The sequence below is a fragment of the Gorilla gorilla genome, chromosome 4 (genome assembly GCF_029281585.2).
Source record: "Gorilla gorilla gorilla isolate KB3781 chromosome 4, NHGRI_mGorGor1-v2.1_pri, whole genome shotgun sequence".
NCBI lineage: Eukaryota > Metazoa > Chordata > Mammalia > Primates > Hominidae > Gorilla > Gorilla gorilla.
In genome coordinates this window covers 14,533,150-14,546,576 of record NC_073228.2, presented here as the reverse complement: position 1 = coordinate 14,546,576, position 13,427 = coordinate 14,533,150, and the positions used below count along the sequence as shown (strand labels likewise).

The following is a 13,427-nucleotide window of genomic DNA, read 5'->3' as shown; positions in this document are numbered from 1 at the left end:
TCATGTAGGCCCAAAGGAGCTGGAAGGAGGGAGGTTAGAGCCACCCTTGGGTTCAGAAGCTGATAAGCAGGTTATTGACTCTGAATTTGCCTCATCGTATGTAAATTGGGGACAAATTTGGGGATTTAATGATATAATGTAAGAAGCAGACATGTCACAGCCCTGGGTATACAGTCAGTGTATAATAAGTGGTAAGCCCTCAGAGGAGGCAGCCGGTGAGAATGGGAGCATCTCAGCAGCCCTCCGCCCCCTGCTCCTGGTTGCAGATGTACCTGTTCTTGGCTATTTGTGCCCCAGCTCCGTGTCCTCCGGTGTGTGTGAGGCCAAGCTCCTGGGGCGGGGACTTGGGGGTGTGTCTGCAGCTCCTGAGGCCAAGACCAAGGCTGAGGCCGAGGCTGAGGCTGAGGCCACCTTGGTGAGGAGGAAATTGCAGGTGGAGAAGCTCGTTGACCGTGACCTTGATCTGACCGTAATTTTGATGGTGCCGATGCCGTCAGCACCCAGGCCTCCTGCCCTTGCCACAACTGGCTCCCGCAGCCCACCTGGCTGAGAGGTGTGCTGGCTCCCGCAGGTTGCGAAATGGGGACATCACCGTCTGCCTGGGCTACAGCGTGCTCGCCGATTGCATTTGGGGAGGGACTGAGGGCTGATTGTGTTGTGGGGATGTTGGCAGAGAATCAGAGAGGGCATCCAAAAAGGCCAACAGTTCGGTGGGGAGAGGAGGCGCGAGGCTGGTTCCTGTTTTCTGGGCTTTGATCAAAAGGGAACAGGGGACACATCTGGGGACAGTCTCCTTCCTGGAGGAAGAAGGGCTTAGGGTGCCGGTGTGGAGTTTGCACAGATAGGGATAATGAGCTGGAGGGTGCTGGGCAGGAGCTGGCCAGTAATGGGCTGACGAGGGAGGCCCTGCTGGCTGAGCCTCGTTTTCAAGTGAGCATCCTGAGCTGCGGGGACCCAGGGGGTCTTAGAGACCTCGGAGCTGAGACTCGGGACCACAGAGGGGTGGGCTGTGCTCAGGGCAACACAGCGGATGGGGCAGATGTTGCGAAACCTGTCTCTGTGCCTCTCTTTCTCCTGCTACAGAACTGGATCCTCCCAGCTCATGGCTGTCAAGTCCTTTAGATGCTTCTGGGTTCCATGGGCACCTTACACTGGCTTCCCTGTAGGACAGCAGACCCTGGGGGTTGGCTCTGATGGTATTCACCATGGGGTACCCCATGCAAGCACAGTGCTTTCACGCCCAGCCTGCCAGCCTGTGGAGTAGGCCTGTGTCTGGCCAGCCTCATTTTGTGGCCAGAGGAGGGAGACAGTGGTTCTGGAGACAGGAGCTGGCCTGGGGCTGCCCTCCCAGCCCCCTGTTCTCCCAGCTCATCTCCTTGCCTTGCGGGTGCTGGCCACCCTCCCCCGCCAGCTCCATCCCCAGCTTTCTCTGCCCGAGCCGTGACCTGTCAGTAGGGGGCAGTGGAGGCCTTGAAAGTCCTTGGAGAGGACTTTGAAGCAGTTTTTACAAATCTGTCCCTGGAAAGTCTCTCCTGTCACACCCCCAGCGGCTCCCTCCCTCCTAACATTTTTCCTGGGGTTGTCATGCAGCGGGGGGTGGAGGAACCCACTAGGCCGTGGATAGAGCAGAGCCATGTTGACACAAACCCTGGCTGAACCCACATGCTCCCTACAGCTAGCGGCCGATCACTGGAACCAGGGAAGTGACCTCATAGCAAGGGCCCGCAGAGCAGCCATCACGCATTCCCGATCTTGGTTTCTGGACCCAGCTCTGGAAAAGAAGCCAGATCCTAGCCACTTGGAGCTGCCCAAGGAAGACCCCAGCCCGGTGCCGGCTGACAGCTCACTGGAACTTTTCATCTGCTTGGCCAGGTGATGCCAAGGGGCAGAGGTTAGAAGTGCTAAGAAGCAGGCCGAGGGTGGTGGCTCACGCCTGTAATCCCAACACTTTGGGAGGCCAAGGCAGGTGGATCCCTTAAGGTCAGGAGTTCAAGACCAGGCTGGTCAACATGGCGAAACCCCACCTCTACTGAAAATACAAAAATTAGCCAGGTGTGGTGGTGCACGCTTGTAATCCCAGCTACTCTGGAGGCTGAGGCAGGAGAATCTCTTGAAACTGGGAGGCAGAGGTTGCAGTGAGCCGAGACTGTGCTACTGCACTCCAGCCTGGGCAACAGAGCAATACTCCGTATCAAAAAAAAAAAAAGAAGAAGAACAAGAAGTGCTAAGAAGCATCTGTCTTCCTGATTGAAAAGCAATCTTTGCTGGGCGTGGTGGCTCACGCCTGCAATCCCAGCTTTGGGAAGCTGCGGCGGGAGAGTCGCTTGAGGCCAGGCGTTGGAGACCAGTCTGGGCAACAGAGGTGCTAGGGGGCAGTGGCGCTTGCCTGTAGTCCCAGCTCCTCAGGAGGCTCAGGTAGGAGGATTGCTTGAGTTAGGAGTTTGAGGCTGCAGTGAGCTATGACCACACCACTGTACTCCAGCTCCTGGGTGACAGAATGAGACCCTGTCTCAAAAAACAAAACACAAACAAAAAACCAACGTTTATCTTTTGTGATTTTAAAAATCACACCTACTTGTGACAAAATAATTAAATTAGAAAATGTAAAGGAAATGATCAATAATAATTGCATCCTCCAGACAAACACTGTTAACATGTTCGCGTTTCCTTCCAGTCTTTTTCTACATAGACACTCAATACTTATTAATTTGTTTTGAACTAAAGGTGGTTTTCTCTGCTTTATATGAGAACCACCTCAGCCAGGCATGGTGGTTCACGTCTATAATCCCAGAAAGCTGAGGCAGGCAGATTGCTTGAGCCCAGGAGTTTGAGACCAGCCTCGGCGACATGGTGAAACCCCATCTCTACAAAAAAACACAAAAATTAGCCTGGTGTGGTGGCACATGCCTGTGCTCCCAGCTCCTCGGGAGGCTGAGGCAGGAGAATAGCTTGAGCCCGGGAGGTGGAGGTTGCAGTGAGCCAAGATCGTGCCACTGCATTCCAGCCTAGGCAACGGAAGTGAAATGCTGTCTCAAAAAAAAAAAAAAAAAAGTTGCCACCTTGTCACCTCTCTCAGGGATTTTCATCCTTTCTACTTTTCGCCCAAGACTTGCCCTGTAAAAGGATGAGGCCAAACAGCCATGGGAGGGTGGTACTGGATGTTCAAAAAAATGTTTCGTGGCTGGCGGGACTTAGAAACAGGTTGGGGAGGTTTCAGCAGAGGGTGGACCCCAGCTGGGGGTGGGGGGCAGCAGGGGGGCCCCTCACATGCTCTCTCTTCGTGTTTCATGGGGCTGCCTGTGAGGCCGTGTGAACCAGAGCCCGGCTGGGAAGCCACATGCTACCTGGACTCTGACCTTTCCTGGCAGCATGACCTTGGCCAATACGCTCAACTGTGTTCCCCTCTGTAAAATGGGCTAATAGAAATGTCCACTCGAGACATGATGAGACACAAAGGTGTTCATAGAGCAAAGTGCTTAGAACGGTCCTGGCATGACAGGAGCCCACGTGTCAGTGCTGCCGTTGGCATCGTCATCACGGCGGCATTGGCTGCTTTGTTTCTCCCTTGTCCCTGTCACCTTCTTCCCTCAGCAGGCTCTCATTCACTTGTTCATTTATTCGTGGCCCAGGCCCCGTCTGTGCCAGGCCTGGTGCTGAGAACGGGGGTAGAGAGATGGGGGCTGTGCCCTGCTCCCTGACCCAAGGGTTCCCTTTGCAATGTGAAGTTCTTGGAGACTGGACCCTCAGGCTGTTCCACCAGCCCCTCCTCAGGCCAGCTTAACCCTTCCATGCTCGTTTTCTGAGGTGTTAGAGGAAGAGAGCGGGAGGAAGGATGGAGTGGGGTTTTTGTGGGGACTGAGCGGGGGGGGGGGGTGTGTGAGGCCCTGGAAATGGTGCCTGCGGCACTCACGCAGCATTAGCTTTTGCTGCAGTTGCTGTTTGGAGAATATTCTTGGATTTCAGGACACTGATGACAGAAGGTGGAACGCTTTTTCTGGAAGCCATCAAGAGGGGACCACCGCGGTGGCTGAGCAGAGTTGCTGACTTATGAGCTGTGGCCTGACCACAGTCACTGTTCTCATGAGGGAGGCCCCCTGCGGTCCCCCTCCCAGGAATTTCTGGCCCCTTGGCAGGGGACAGTTCAGGGCTGGGGGTGGGTAGTGGTGTCTGCAGGCCCTCTGCAGGCACTGATTCTTGGAGTCAGAGAATCCCCTGTCGCCGAGGGGGCTGTTCCCTCCTGCCCCTCCCCTCCCGCTGTGCTCTCAGCTGCTCCAACAGGATGCTTTTGGCCTGAGAGACAGAAACCCCAACTCTGAATGGCTTCAGCCCTCAAGAGAATTTGGAGCTTTTTTGTGCAAAATGAGATGTTCTGAGCATTGAGGATGCTGTGGCGGATCCTCCATCCCACCATCTCCAGCTGTGGTGTCCCTCTCGGTCACAGGATGCTGCAGCCACGTTGTAGGGAAGGAGAGCCTCCCTTCCTGTGAGCCTAGAAGCCCCTCCATGCAGCCTCTTCACTGGCCATTGCCTGAGACCCGACCTGGTGGCTCCTGCCCCAAGGATCAGAAAGGGGGTTTGCTAGGCCAGGGTGGGGCTGGGTGTGAGGAGCCCCCCCCCCCCGGCCAACAGGGTCTGCTCAGGTGTCCCTCCTGTTGGGGCAACAGGGAAGGGACCCACATGTGGCACTGGGACACAGAGAGGCTTTTGTGCCTGTGACGGCCAAAAGGGATGGCGCCCCAGCCACGTTCCCACCCACCCCGAGGCCCAGCATGGCCATGCCGGAAATAGCAGCATCATCCCCCTCACTGTCCTGGCTTGCTTTCAATAGGCCAGAGGGGTGGGGCTGGAGCGGGAGTCTGACCTGTGGCTGGATCTAGCTGCCCGTGGACAGGCTGTGAGTGAATCTGCAGAGGAAGAGAGATGAGGAGGCCGGGACCTTCTCCCGCACCTCCCGAACCCCCGTTCCCTGTGAGTTAGATGGGGAGTGCACCCCTGCCCTCCCCTCCTGGGTATCCGTTGCCTCCCCCGCTCCAGGCACTTGATGTTGCCTGTTCATTTTCCCTCTCTGCCCCTCCCGCTGGCCCTTCCCATATGGTCCTAATTAGGACCTTCCGCCCGTTGGTGGATGGGCAGAGAGGGGAGCTTGCTGTGGGGCCTCCCCAGATCGGGGGACTTCCCAGCACAGAGTTTTCTGGCCTCTGCAGGGACGCTGGGTGTGCCTGTGTGAGTCTGGCGTGTTAGAAGCGCTAAGCTGCAGCTGTTCTGTACGTTTTTCACATTTCTCACTTCTCAAAGGCCCTGGGTTTGGTGTTTGTGGGCTGGGGATCTGTGTTGGGGTCTCCAGGAGGCCCATGGTGGGAGAGGCAGGGCCCCTTCCCCTTTAATCTGGGCAACCTTGCTTTGGCCTGCTGTCTGTGGAAAGTGCCCTAGGATACGGTGGCAGGACTGGCTGGGGTTCTGGCTCCAGGCCCAGCCCCAGCCCCTGTCAGACTTACCCTCCTTGTGCCTCCGTTCACCCTGTCCACCCGCAGGGCCTGCAGGAGCATCCTGAGAGTTGGTAGGGTGGCCTGCCCGGCGTCCGCACAGGGTCTGCTGGTGGGTGGCTGAGGCTGCGGTGAGGTCTCCATGGCTCCCTTGTCCTGCACATCCTTCCCTTGGTGTGTTGTCTTGCTAGCATATGAGCCCGTACTGGCTCTGAGTCTGCAGCCTGTTTTCCTTACCAGGTGGCTAAGCAGGGTGGCAGGCAGGGTGGCAGAGTCCCATTGGCCTGCAGGGGACCCTCTGTGGGCTGCAGGTAGTCCCCTGTGGTTGAAGGTGCCCTGGCAGGACCTGCACCATGACCCCGTCAAAGCTCACGTCCAAGGCATTTGTGGGCACCCCCGCCCCAGATGTGAGGGTTGGCATTTTCTCTTGCACGTGAAGCAAAGGCCTGTTTGAAGGAGGGTGTGGAAGCCTGGGTGTGATGAAGACAAGGACCCGTGGCTCACCCGTCTTGCACCTGGACCTTGGGTGGCAGGCCTGGGGCCTTCAGTCCTTAATTCAGGAGGGTAGCCAGTCGCTGGAACTAAGAGTGAACTTCAGCTGTTGTTGCCATAGCTGGAGGGAAGAGGGGAAAGGAGGCGCTGCAGGGGAGCAGAGACCTCACCCTCCCTCTGCCGACATCAGGCTGCCGGTGCTGGATGGGGCCCTGGCAACCGTGGCAGGAGTGGTGATGTCCGATGATGGTAACAAGGGCTTCCTGAGGACCCCGAGCTGTCTTAAGGGCTCTTTACCTGGAGTAAGTATCCCCTTTAATCCTCCCAACAACACTGTGAAATTGATTCTGTTGTTATTCCCATTTCACCAATGAGGAACCCACAGCCCAGAGATGTTAAGTAACCTGCCCAAGCCTCCCTCTGAGTATGGCAGAGGGAGGGTCCGAATGCGGAAAGTCTGGCTTCAGTGCCCCCATCCCTAACCACTGTCATTTACCTCTTCGGCCAGCCCTCTGATTGCAAAACCTGAGGCCCAGAGAAGTGCAGTGACTTGGCCAGCTTCGCACGGCAGGTTAGTGGCAGAGCTGAGCAGTGTCTCCCATGCCCTGATTCTGTGGCTTCTTGAGGTGGCTCACCCCTAAACACGCCCCCCATGGTGGCTCTGTTTCCTCCTCTCCTCTGAACCTGCCAGCCTGTGCTCAGGCAGGGAGAAGTAGAGCAACCATGCCGGGCGGGTCGTCGTGCCCCAGTGCCACCTGCCCTACACCTGATTGGCAGCAGAGTGGCCCCTCCTTGGGTGGTCTGGAGGTGCCAGTGGCCACTCATCAGCACAGCCCAGTCTCACACATGTCACTCCCAAAGGATGTTGACACAGAATGAAGCAGCTAGGGGAGGCGGTCGCTTTGGCACGAGGGTGGCATTTCTGGTAATCCGTAGTGCTGTTGTCTGTGGCTGCCTTTGGCTGGCATCTCACCTCCTCCTGGCTGTCCTGCAGCCACCTGAGGGAGGTCAGCATGTCGCCTTCATCCCAGGACTGTGTGAATGCAGCAGCACAAGCTTGCCAGCGCCGCACTGCGGGATCTGGAGGCCTTTGCTCCTGAGCCCTGCCTCTGTGTAATCCCTAAAGCACAGACCTCTTAGGGGCTTCCATTCCTCCACCTGGAAAAACCTTACACCGTTTAGGGCTTGATGCAGGGCTAGAGCATGGAGACGTTGCTGGAGGACCGAGGGAGAACTGAGCGCATGTTCTCTTGGCCTCAGCCTCGTGTGGGTGTTTATGCATGGGTACTTTGCCGTCCACACTGGCTTCCACGGCTGGGTGGGAGTTGAGTTGAGCTCGGCGGCTGCCTTTCCACCCTGCGGGCCTGGTTGGGGAGTGTGAGGATGCCTGCTGGAAGCCGACGTGCACGAAAGAGTTAATGGTGGATCCCATTTCCTCAGCCCCCTCTCCAGCTTTCCCAGGGAAAGGGCAGGAACAGAGAGGCCTTATCTTCAGAGGAAGGGGTGGGTGGAGACACAGCGCTGTTCGGCACAGGCCCCTCTGAGCCACCCTGCATGTTTCATTCCACCGACTTCTGCAGCCCAGCTGTTCAGAGCGGATCCAGAAGGTGGAGAGAGGGTTTCCAATAAGCAGAGGATGGAGTGAATGTGAGATTCATTACTGGGATTTGGCAAAGCAAAGAGCCTCACTTTCTCCCCGCAGATGGGACGGGGGCGGGGCTGGAGCCAGCGGGGTGGGGGTATCCAGCAAGAGCTCTTTCCCATCCTCCCACTTCCTTTGCCATGGGCCCCCTCCTCCACGCAGAACCTCAGCCTGGAATGATCAGTGTCCAGCTTTCCTCGCCCCTCTCCTGCCCCGCTGGAGGGAGTGACCTGGCCCCTGGCCCCTGCCATCTACACCTCCTGTTTTGCTGCACTAGCCTCGTGGTAGGGGCTGCAGTGGAGGTGGGCAAAAGCCGCTTCCGGGCAGCCAGCCCCCATCCTGGGAGTGACTGAAAGTCCTTGGGGGTTCCTGCAGGGTGAGCTGCCCATTCTGGCCCTGGTAAGGACACCCAGGAGAGGGCCAGGGTGCCTCTATTTGGGGCACAGCATAAAGAACAGCCCTAAGTGTTTCTTAGGCAGGAGGGTGCTGAAGCATTGGGAAGCTGGGATTTAGAAGCATTGTTTGGGGTGGTGAGTGGAAGATGCAGGACACAGATTCACGCGATTGTGCAGATCACCTGGCCTCACTCCCTCGGTTTACAGTGGAGGAAACTAGAGGCCGAGAGAGGTGAAGTGAGTTCCCTAGGGTCACACAGCCTAGCCAAGCCCAGGGTGCAGACCTCCTGCTCTGCCTCCCCGTGCCCATTAGGTTGGCATCAGCATTCCTGCCTTGACACCCCCGTGTGGCAGCTGCTGTGATTCTGTGACTCCTCCTCACCCCACCCCAGTGGGGCCCTGCGAGGGAAAGAAGAACGCCCTATGCAGAAGTGGTTGGAAAGCAAAAAGCCTGGAGAGAAGTGAGGCCTCTGTGGTTTGGCCTGAGTCCAGGACTCATGGCCTGGTTCCCAGGGATGGAGCACCGACCCCTCCCTTCTACACCCCCACCCCACGCCCCCAGGAGCTCCCTATGGGGAAGCTGGAATGGACCTGGGCTCAGAGATTGTAAATTCATCTTGCTGGATGTGTGGCTGCCTTTATGTAACCAACTCTCTCACAGAGAAGCCAGGGGATGGCTCTCAGTACTCTCGGGGGTCTCTCAGTGAGGTGGGAGGACCTCGAGAGGTCAGGAGGCTGCTCAAAACCTTCTGCCCCTCAGGGACCAGGTGAGGGCTTGTCGACTGCTCTGACCTCCTGATGCTTCTGGTGGGGAGACCACAGAGGGGCCTGCTGTCACCGTCGCCAGTGGCCCTGGCCTGCCCAGTCATCGTTCTGGGGTGGCCAAACTCCATGCTGCAAAAGCCCAAGTGAACCCCAGTAGTGGCCTGGGAGAATCATCTGTCATGAGCCAAGGATGGAGTTTCTGGGGAGGACTTTCTGCTGCCCCCCAACCCCTTTCGGGTATATTCTCCTGTAGCCCCACTCCCTGTAAGAAAGTCAGGTGCCTCCAGAAGCTTCTCCCTGGCCCCAGGCCAGAGGTGACAGTGGGGGCCCCTTGCTTGCACTGGTGACTGTGGCTGGTTGTTGGTGCCTGGCCCTGCCCTGCACTGGGCACCCATTGAAGGCGGCATCATCCGGGCCTCTCCGGTGGCCATGCATGGGTGAGCAGCCCACGACACATCTGCTTCCAGCATCGTGTGGGCTGGGGCTTTCAGAGGGGCTGGGGGCTTGGATGGCCCTGCAGGGGGTGCTCCTGGCCTTGTGACCGAAAGGAGCTGAAGGTTTGGAGAAGCTGTTGGGCCGAGGTCAGTTCTTATAGATTTGGCGAGGAGGGAACAGATGCTCATGGAGCTGCTCCAGGTACTGCACACACTGCCTCACTCTGCGCTGACAGCCAAGAGGCTGTCTCCCCGCAGACCCCCATTTTACAGATAATGTGCTCCCCCAGTTCCTTAGTGGTGGAGCCAGGATTTGAACCCACGCAGGCAGCCTCCTGGGCCTGTAGTCCTACCCTTCATCTCCCTCCAGGACCGAGGTCTTGGGGTTGGCAGGATAATGACTCCCAGAGTTGAGCACATCCTAATCCCCAGCACCTGGTACTATGTTAGGTGACATGGCAGGGCCAGCTAAGGTCACTAATCAGCTGGTCTTAAAACAGGGAGATGATCCTGGATAATCCACACCGGCCCGCTGTCATCACAAGAGTTTTTAAAAGCGCAATAGACCATCTGAGGGGTGCAGTGGGAGGGGCTTGGAAGGAGGCCACAAGCCAAGAAATGCAGGTGAACAGAAAATGCAGGAAAACGCCTGCAGCCTCGGGAGAGTGCGCAGCCCTGTGGACACTGTAGCCTAGTGAGGTGGAGGGTGGGACAAATCTGTGTTGTTTGACATCACAAGTGTGTGGTCATTTGCTACAGCAGTGATGGGAATTGAATGCCGTTAGGCAGCAGTGCTTCTATCCCGGAAGAATTAGGAGAAATTCCCCTGTGGATCTCAAGCTCTGGAAGATTCTGGGCTCCTCTCGGACTGCTCCAGTTCTGCAGTCATAGGAAAGGTCTCCCATGTCTGTTTGGGAGAAGAAAACCCCGTAGCAAATCCATTTCCCCTTTTGACAAATGAAGGCGAGGGTGTGGGCTGGACACATGTTTCCTTTTTGTGGATTTTTTTTGTTTTAACACTTAGAATTCTGTAGCTGAAGGAGACTTTGGGGGGTTGTCTGCCTGATTTGCAACTGAGGAAATGGAGGCCCAGGGAAGTTAAGTGACTGGCCCAGGGTCATGCAGAGTCATGCTGGAATATCAAGCTAGGTAGCCCAGTTCCTGCTCCAAAGTGCTTTCCTCCCTGGTTGGGGAGGAGGGTTGGAGGGAGTGGACCCGGAGCAACAGCAGCATTGGCAGGGGTTGGAAGAGTAGCTACTGTATCCAGGTGCTGGAGCCTCTGGCCACTTCCTGCAGGAACCAGGTGACCCACCATGGCACAGGCCTCTCCCTGTCTATCTGCAGCCCTGGGGGCCCCAGGGACCAGAGGACACTCTGGCCTGAGGGCTGGGGCCTGAGAGAAGAGGTGGAAGTACCCCTAGTCTGGCCTGCCCCCGTGGTGTCCTGCAGGCATCTCCGGCAGCCCAGGGGTCCTAGAGACCTTGGCCGGTGGGCATCCCCACCTTGCCGCAGCTGCACCCTGTGGCCAGCAGCTTGCGGGACTTGGGCTTTTGCCTGTGGCCCTGAAACAGTCATTTTCTGAGCTGAGTGGGGATCAGGTGAGCAGATCCCCACACCTTAACTGCTGTGATCTTTCTGTCCTGGAGGCTGGTGGGCAGCCTGGTTGGTGCTTCATGGCACTTTATGACTGGCCCTGTCACCAGGCTCGTGAGTTGCCCCCCTCCTTTTGGGCATCCTGAACGGCTTCCCTGAGAGCCCCGCCCTGGGCCTTCGCCTCTGCAGGCCCCCGCTGCCTGGGGCACCTCCTTCCCCTGGAAGCTGGGCCTCTTTGGGGACTCATTAAGAAGGGCCTTGCCAAGTGCTGCCAAATTGCCCCATCTGGTCCCCATTTGTTCCACTTACCACCCTATTTTAACTTTTACGTCTCCTCCTTGGGTCTAAGATCTGAGCAGGCAGGGCCTGTGAGGCACCCCAGGTCCCCTGATGCTGCCAGCACCCAGGGGACTGTTAGTACATATGCAGGGAGGGAAGGAATGAAGGAAGAGATGACTTGGGAAGTCCTCCAGTTTCCATTTGTAACTGGCACATTGCGACAAAACACTCATGGCATTTTACCTTTTTCATATACCTTTTTTTAAAATTTATTTTTATTTGAGATGGAGTCTCGCTCCGTCACCTAGGCTGGAGTGCAGTAGCACAATCTTGGCTCACTGCCACCTCCACCTCTCGGGTTCAAGCGATTCTCCTGCCTCAGCCTCCTAAGTAGCTGGGATTATAGGCGCCCACCACCACGCCCGGCGAATTTTTGTATTTTTAGTAGAGATGGGGTTTCACCAAGTTGGCCAGGCTGGTCTCGAACTCCCGACTTCAGGTGATCCGCCTGCCTTCGCCTCCCAAAGTGTTGGGATTACAGGCGTGAGCCACTGCACCTGGCTTTCGTATACCTATAAAAGAGAATTTGCCCAGAAAATCTTTCAGATGCACCTTTAGGGTTTTAAGGCACAGATACATGAAGCTTGTCAGTGAGCAGGTGCTGCTTATTCCTTTTTCTCTTCCAATTCAGAGCGGCCTGCGTCCCAAGTGGACAGCTGCTCCCTTCCTCTTGGCTCCCTGCTGCCCACGATCCCACAGAAGCAGGGAGAAGAGGCAGGAAGGTGACGCGTGATCATCCACTGGGCGCCTGCACAGTGCCGTCTGCACAGGTGCCATCTCCTTTACTTGTCACTCTCCTCGCTGAGCCCTTTTCCCTTTTTGCAGATGAGAGAGCATTGCCTCCCAGAGGTTAGGAAATGGGCCCAGAGTCACTCAGCTGATCAGGGTGCAGCCAGATTTGAACCACATCCTGCTGATCTCCATGCCTGCAGGCCTGGCCCGATGAGATGGACAGCTGGGTGGTGGAGACCTTGAGACCCTGGATGGCTCCCAAATAGGGCCTGTAGCTCCTGGACAGGGAGAGTCTGGCACAAAGCGTTTGTGGAGTGAGCTGGGGGAGAAGGTGGCTTAGGGTCCCTGTCTCTGAACAAACAGATGGAGGGGCTATTCCAGCATTTTCTCAGCCTCTGGTGTGCTGGGCTCCTGGTTCTGGGAGGAGAGAATGGAGCTGGCCTCCATTCTGGGCTGGGCTGGTTTGGGCCCAATTCAGACAAGCTTCTTAGTTTGCCATGAGTGACACTTTTGCCTGCCCTGGTGTCTCTGCCAAAAATATGAAGGGTTTCAGAACCCCCACCCCGGCCTGCTTCCCTCCCAGACTTGGAGTGGGTCTGGGGCTGACAACAGTCTCACGCCAGATAGCCTGAGCAGCACCAGTGCCATCAGGTCTGACACTGCGGCCCCTACCCCGGAGGGAAAAACAAGGCCCTCTCTGGGGGATTTTCTGCCAGCTTGTGAAAACAGGCCTGGAGTCAGCCAGCGCCCCCATGCTTAGACACTTCGTGTGGTTTTCAAAGTGCTTTTATGTTGCTAGCTCATATGATCTTCCCCAAAACCCCATAAGGGAGGGCAGGAAGTTTGAGCAACAGCCTGTCAAGCACCCATACAGCAGGTGGTTTCATTGCCCTCCGTTTACAGGCAAGTAAACTGAGCTTCAGGGTGGCTACCGCTTGTCTCCCGAGCCACCCAGCCATTTAGCCACGGAAGAGGTCATGACTTTTTATACCCCAGTGAAGCTGAAGATTTTTCTTTCCGTTTTTAAAAATGTTTACTCCCCAGGGCAGTGAACACCTGGTGCCTCTGTCTAGCGCAAGAGGTGAACGTTTGCCACTTCCGTTTCTTTCCTCCTACCAGACCTGACCCTCCTTTTGTGACGGGAACATCCTGCAGGCAGTCTGTCCTGCTTTCATAGACTTTGAGAAACGGGGTCCAAATTGCCGGCTGTGGGTGGGACAGGCGACACTGCAGTGAAGAGGTGGAGTATTTTTGTAGCGGGGAAGAAATACATTTCCTCTACCCTCTTAGGTTCAGTGTTTGGGGGTCTGTGAATTAAACTCACTGAAGATAAATTAATGAGAGAAAAGACAGATTTAATCACATACATATGGGATTTCACTGAAAAATGTGACTCAAAAGAGCAGGTAGAAGGTGGGGCCCGTGGCTGGTCCGAAGGTAGTGAGTTATCTCAGTTGATTGTTCACAGTCAGTTACAGATTAGACTCCTTGTTCCACTGTCTCCCCTCTTCCCACTTGTTTTGTTTTTTTTTTTGAGTCAGAGTCTTGCACT

General features: G+C 56.3%; 1 protein-coding gene and 1 pseudogene across 5 annotated transcripts in view; both read left to right on the top strand.

Annotated features, from left to right (window-relative positions):
• SEPTIN9 (septin 9) overlaps positions 1-13,427 on the top strand; it is a 222,044-nt gene that overhangs the window by 149,572 nt on the left and 59,045 nt on the right. The gene's annotated exons all lie outside the window — the stretch shown is intronic.
• LOC129533869 (uncharacterized) overlaps positions 1-13,427 on the top strand; it is a 46,124-nt pseudogene that overhangs the window by 26,110 nt on the left and 6,587 nt on the right.